At 46.5% G+C, this 6,091-nt stretch overlaps 1 long non-coding RNA gene across 1 annotated transcript; it reads right to left on the bottom strand.

Annotated features, from left to right (window-relative positions):
- Positions 1 to 2,339: 2,339 nt before the first annotated feature.
- Positions 2,340 to 4,893, bottom strand: LOC120323586. Its single transcript, XR_005564207.1, has 2 exons — positions 4,756 to 4,893; positions 2,340 to 4,474 (listed from the first exon to the last, which is right to left on the bottom strand). It is a non-coding gene; the product is annotated as an uncharacterized LOC120323586 (long non-coding RNA).
- Positions 4,894 to 6,091: the final 1,198 nt, after the last annotated feature.

The raw sequence follows: 6,091 nt of genomic DNA, 5'->3' as shown, positions 1-6,091 counted from the left end.
TTACCTATACACTCTTACTGCCCTCTTTTTGTTTTACTGACAATTCTAAAAGTTTAATTCATGTTGACAAAGATGACTAGAATATCTTGATTTATAGCAGAGACTAAATTTATAAATAAAATACATTTTTTGTTCTGTCTAAAAAATAGACAAGACTATACAATCCTCTTTAATTAACGTTGACAACTGTATTTCAAAAGAACCTGTGAAATAAGCAAGCCAACAAAACATGAATCAACAGCTCAAACGGCAAAAAAAAAGTTGGGAAAATTATTTTCCCTCTTCCAGTTTTTACCATGTTGAAATAAATCAAACTGGTGCAATTAATTCTGTTATTAATTCTTCTAAAATTTCAATGGAAATAATGTTGATTACTGTTTGTTGAAACAACCAATACATTGCGTTCCTAAATTTGTTGATATTAGTGAAATCAGTACTATGTCATTGTAAGAACGGCCAAGAAACCAGAAACCTCACTGTAGGGTGAAAAGAAAAACTCTGTGGCAAGTTGAGCAAGAACACACAGATATCTTTCACATTATGTTTCTGGGTGCTTGTTATTGTAGTTATGATACTTTAAAGGCAAAGACAAGACAAACTTTATAGGTAAAGATAAAGGATTATAAGTAAGGATAAGGGATTATTTTTATTTATACGACCATCTTAGCTTAAAAATCCCCCCAGCATTATATCTTAGGTACTCAAAAGCTTCTCTGCTTTTCCAATTTATAGTAGCGAATTTAATAAAAGATGCTACTTTTTCCTTTAAAGCCCATTTTTGTCTGAAATTCAGATATCAAGAATCATTGCAATTTTGAAAATCTTATGGAAGACAAAATTGTCTACCAAGTGCTACAATATAAAGATGAGATCAAAGTAATAAATGGAGAATGAAAATGGATGGACTAAATGCAATGTATCCATTACATGAGTGCATTTCTATTTTGTAAACCATACAGGCATAAATTGTTCTACAAGTGAAAACTGTAGTTTGGTATTTTATCTGTTGTTGTTTTGGTTGCTGTAGACAGGATAAGCAGAATATGTTATTATTGAAAGAAATGAGTCAACTGAAAATGAAATTTTCAAAGAATGATGCATATAGTGGCTATATTTCCATTGTGAAGCTTTTTGCATAGTGCTTGGGGTTCTAGAGAATAAAAGGTGCTATATAAATGTAAGGAATTATCACTAAAAAGTTTTTGCCTCCGAGCATTCTGGATTTTCCTGTGTATTACAAGGCTGCATTTGCAGTCTTCTTTCATTCCGAGTGCTTCAGCTTAGACCTGCTCCAACCCTCCCTCTGCAACTCCAGCTACAAAAATGTTTATATGAAGAAACAGTTTCTAAATTGGTTTCAGTTAATCATATTTTGCTGCTAACTTGAAAAATCCTGCCTTGGTTTAACCATTTTCTAGCCTTGTTGAAGACCAGAAGGAACTAGGTAGCAACCTTATCTTAAGAGGTTTTCAAATGCTGTTTTAAAACCATTATTAGGCCTTGTCTGCATTGGTGGAGAAATAATACAGGACACAGCCAGAATTCCTGCAAGCAAAAAGCCACCTGTGCAGTATCTGGCTTGATTTTCAAGAATCCTATTGTGTGGTTCTTTACCGGCCACACACGTTCTTTCACTGATCTTAGAGTGTCTCACTGGAGGCTGGTCCTAAAATTTCTACTTCAGGCACACATGCAATCCCTATTTTCTGTCATTTTGTGTATATTTCTCAAGTCTTCTTAATCCAACATGCAACCTTTAAGATCATCTACTACTTTTCATATATTATAAGTGGCAATAGAAGTAGAATTAGAAATTGAAACAGGACTTCTGACACCACTGGACATAATCTTTTCCCACACTGCCATTTTGATGAAATACTGCAGTTAGGTTCTCCATTCATGCCAAATGTGGATTTTTCTTTTGATCCACATATTGTGGTAATTATAAGTATTTTTTAGAGTCCACTACTGCTAATGGAATTGGGCCTTCTAGTTCAAGTGCTAAGTTGTGAGATTAAAAAGATTGCTAGATACCTTTAAGCTCTTAAATTGTGGGATTTGGCAGCATTAGAACTAAAGTTCAGATTTCCTTATGCTAAGCATTTTACCTCTTCACAAATAGATGTGAAGTATAATAAAACACTCCATCTTCTAGAAGTTAATGCTTTTATGGAATTTGGTGTTTTCCTTTAACTATTAATTACAAAATTGCAGTGAGAATTGCTGTTTCTTAAAAGTTATCTGCTAGGGGACAAAATATACTTAAATAAGTGTGATGACCTTCAAATGATCACATACAATAAAATATATGATATTTAGCAAGAAGCATTGGGGCAGTATTAATATTTGCTTTTTCATGTTTTTATTGTTTGTACTTTAGTTAGCACGGAGCACATATGACTGAGAATCTTACAAGAAGTCCGTGGATTGCACAAGATGATCATGTTTCTTGTGTTTAAAAGCAGTGGAAAAACTGTCCATACATGCTCTAAAATATCAGAACTCGATTTTATAAATGTATGTTTTCAGAAAACAAGCTTAACTCTCAGAAGAATAATATTAGCACTCATTAGGGGACTGAGTGCTTTAGGGTACTGTTAATGAAATTCATAGCCTTTTGCCTGTGGGCTATCAGTTTGAATTCAGTCTAACTCAGTGGAGATTAAAAACTGGCCTATTTAATGGCCTTTTAGTCATCTCTAATGAGTTGAGTTTGGTAGGTCTCAGTCCCACAACATAAACCATTCACACTGCTTTCTCCTAACTGGCAAGCTCCAGAGAACCCCCCAAATTTAATGGATTCTGGGGAAAATTAGTCTCTGGTACCATGAAAAAAAAAGCAAATAAAAGCAAAAGCCTCAATACACACTGGTTATGTGAGCACTAACAAACACATTATTTTTAAATGTGGAATTTATCGTGATATATAAAGTTTATAAATTAGCAAATTAGCTGAGCATGTGACATATGTTGGCACACAGCTATACTCAATGTAACATGACAAAGACTCCCAAAGGGGATATCTACACCTGTGCATAAGATCACAACAACACATTAGATGTTGAAATGTCTCTGGGATTCACTTTTATCAGAAAAAAAAATAGGATCAGAACAGATATCTGGATAGTAACTACAGTTACAGGAAATTATGCTGAAAACAATTATTACCTAGTCTGTCTCCATTACTTCACAGCAAAGTCAAATGCTTCTAAATTTTTCTTATGTAAATTTTTCTTATCTTTTAAAAAAGATGCTAATAACGTTTCCAGAACCCTATAAAGAATATATGCCAGTTTTATTTATCCATGACTGTCTAACTGAAATTTCTTTCAGTACAGTTTGAAACTGTTAAGTTTTGCCCTGTCTTCAATGGACTCAGTGGAAAATGTATTTTTCTCCCCATAGTCTTTTATTCACTAGACACATCCCTATTTTCAGTTAGGGTCACATCTTTTAAAAATGTTGATTTTTCCCTCCTTCCTTGTACTGTGTTCTATTGGACTTTTTTGAAAGAAATTTTTCTTGAAATGCAGAGACCAAATCTGAACATAGAGATGAGCCTTTACCAGTATTAAATATGAGAAATTCTTTATATGTCCTAGATATGACAGTTCTGTTTACACATCTCTCTGTTCTGCAGCTTTTTTCACAACAGTGTGACATTGTTGATGCGTGTTCAGTTTGTGATTTACTCTGATCCCCAACCCCTTTTCTGTAAACCCAGTGTCTATTCATGTGTTCCCAGTCTTGCAATTGTGCAGTTGTTATTTTCCTGCTTAAATGTTGAAGTTTGCACTTGTATTTATTCAATTGCATCCTATTTCTACAACCACTTTTTCAAGAGTATTTTGAATTTTTCTTGCACTGCAACATACTTCCAGCTCTGCCATTTGGCATTGCTGGCAAATCCAATCCATGTAAACTGTACTCTGCCAGTCATATAATTAGACTTGGTACCAAACTCAGGACATGCCCACCTCCAGGGAATTTGCTATTCCCACTATTTGTCAGAGGGAAGCATTGCTGATGTAATTTTGTACCACTGCAGTCATTTCAGTATGTTATGTCTTTTGGTTGCTCAGTTAAGAGTTCTCTGAGATAGTGTCAAAAACCTTACTCAAGTCAAGCCGTAACAGATCGAGGGCTACTCATATCCAGGGCCTGTTACACTGTCACAGCATGGGATGAACGTGGCTTGATGTGATTTTCTTGACAAATCCATCTTGGCTGTAGCTTATCACTTCATTAGCTACCATGTACTTAAAGATGTGTGATCATCTGCTTCAGTACTTTTCTGGGAATGGAGGAATGATTGACAGTTCTTGACCTATTCCCCCCTTTGGAATTTTATGTGCCGTGTTCTCCCTCTTCCTCTCTCCTGAAATCTAGCGTCCTCCCGAGCTCTCTGACCACTGCTCGCATCTCTGACATTGCCTTTATCTCTCCGACGTGAAATCCTCCGAGCCTGGCAAATCTGAAGGGAAAAAATCTAATTCATCCAAGCAGTCTCTGCGCGGTTACCATTCTCCCCCTTTACCGGGGTTTCCCTCAGAGCGTTCATCTGAGGAGAGAATGGCACCGGATGTTTCCGCTTTCCCGGTGTCACCTCGTGGCCTCCCGCCCCCTGCCTGGGCCGGCGGGGCCCGGGCCGTGTCCCCCGCGCTCGGCTCTCCGCACCCCCGGTACCGCCCTCAGCAGCCTCCGCCTGCCTTCCCGCCGGCACGGGAACACCGCGACGCGGATCCCGCCGCTGACCTGGTTTTCCAGGTCTGCGGGCACGGAGGTGAGGAGAGGCCGCGGGGGCCGTTCGGGCCCGTCCTCGCGGGCGGCGTCTCCTCCGCGCCACCGGAGCGCGCCCGGGACGGGAGTGGCGCGCGCCCCGTGGGACCGCGCGCGGCGGGAAGCGCGCGCCGTCGGAGGGGAGGGGAGGGGGGTGGGAAGGGGCGCGCGCTCCCTGCGGGGGAAGGGAGGGGACCGTGCGCGTGCGCCCTCCGCCCACTTCGGGGCGCGTGCACGCGCGCGCGTGTGTCCGTAGGCGCGCGTGGAGTGGCGGGGCAGTCGGGAGGCTTGCGCGATGACGTCACGACGGCGCGCGCAGGACGTAACCCCGGCGTGACGCACAGCCCGGCGAGCCCGTGAGTTTCCCGTTACGATTTATTTTCTTGTGCCGCGGCCCCGCCGCCCCCGCCCGGCCGCGGGGGGGCCTTGGGGGGGGGGGGGGGGGGGGGGGGCGCGGCGTGGCGGGGGGCGCGGGCCGGGCCGGGCCGAGCGGGGCCGCGTCGGACCGGGCAGGCCGGGCCGCCCTAGCGGCGGGCGGCGGAGCGGGCGGCTCTGCCCCATCCTGCCGCATCGGGAACATGGCGGCCGCCTCCGACCTGGTGCGGCATCGCGGCTCGGCCGCAGCCGCCCGCCGCGGTAAGTGGCCGGGCCGGGGCGGCGGCGGCGGCGCGGCGGAGCTCGGGCGTGCGCGGGAGGCGCTGCCCTGCCTGGCCCTCCCCTCCTTGCCCGCCGCGTCCCTCCCTCCGGCCTCGGCAGCGCCTCTCGCCCCCTCCCTGGGCCGGCGAGCGGCGTCCCCGGTGCCCCGGCCGGGCGGGACACAAAGGGCTGTGCCGAGGAGGGTTCTGTGCGGTCACATGAAGCGGCGCAGCCAGTGAGCGCGGAGCGGGGAGGGGGAGCGGGGCCGCCGCCATTGCCGGGCGCGGAGGAGCCGGGCAGCCCGGGGCCGCCGCTCGGGGCCCGGGGCCGGGCAGCGCCGCCCGGGGCCGGGGCAGCCAGGTAATGCCCCGCGGGCTGGGGTATCCGAGGTCACCCCGCGAGGCCCCGCAGGGCCCGTCCTCTCCGGCCGCCCGCCCGGCGGGTCCCGCGGGCCACCCGCGCTCCGCCTCTCCCGCCCCGCCACCGTTCGGCCCGGGGTGCGGGTCCCACAGCGCTGCCCGCCCGTGCTGGTCGGCCCGGGAAGGGTCGTGTGCTCCCGTTCTGGGACAGCGGGAATGCGCACTCCTCTCCTGCCCTGCAGTCCCTTCCTGCCTGCCGTGAAGCGGAGCGGCTCCGAACCGCACGGTGTCGGTACAAAGGGCTGGCGAGGGGCGCT

Source organism: Pipra filicauda, unplaced genomic scaffold, assembly GCF_003945595.2.
Source record: "Pipra filicauda isolate LSUMZ 115617 unplaced genomic scaffold, ASM394559v2 scaffold112_size3218982_pilon, whole genome shotgun sequence".
Classification (NCBI taxonomy): Eukaryota; Metazoa; Chordata; class Aves; order Passeriformes; family Pipridae; genus Pipra; species Pipra filicauda.
The sequence above is the reverse complement of the archived record's forward strand: the minus strand, read 5'-3'. Positions and strand labels throughout refer to the sequence as shown.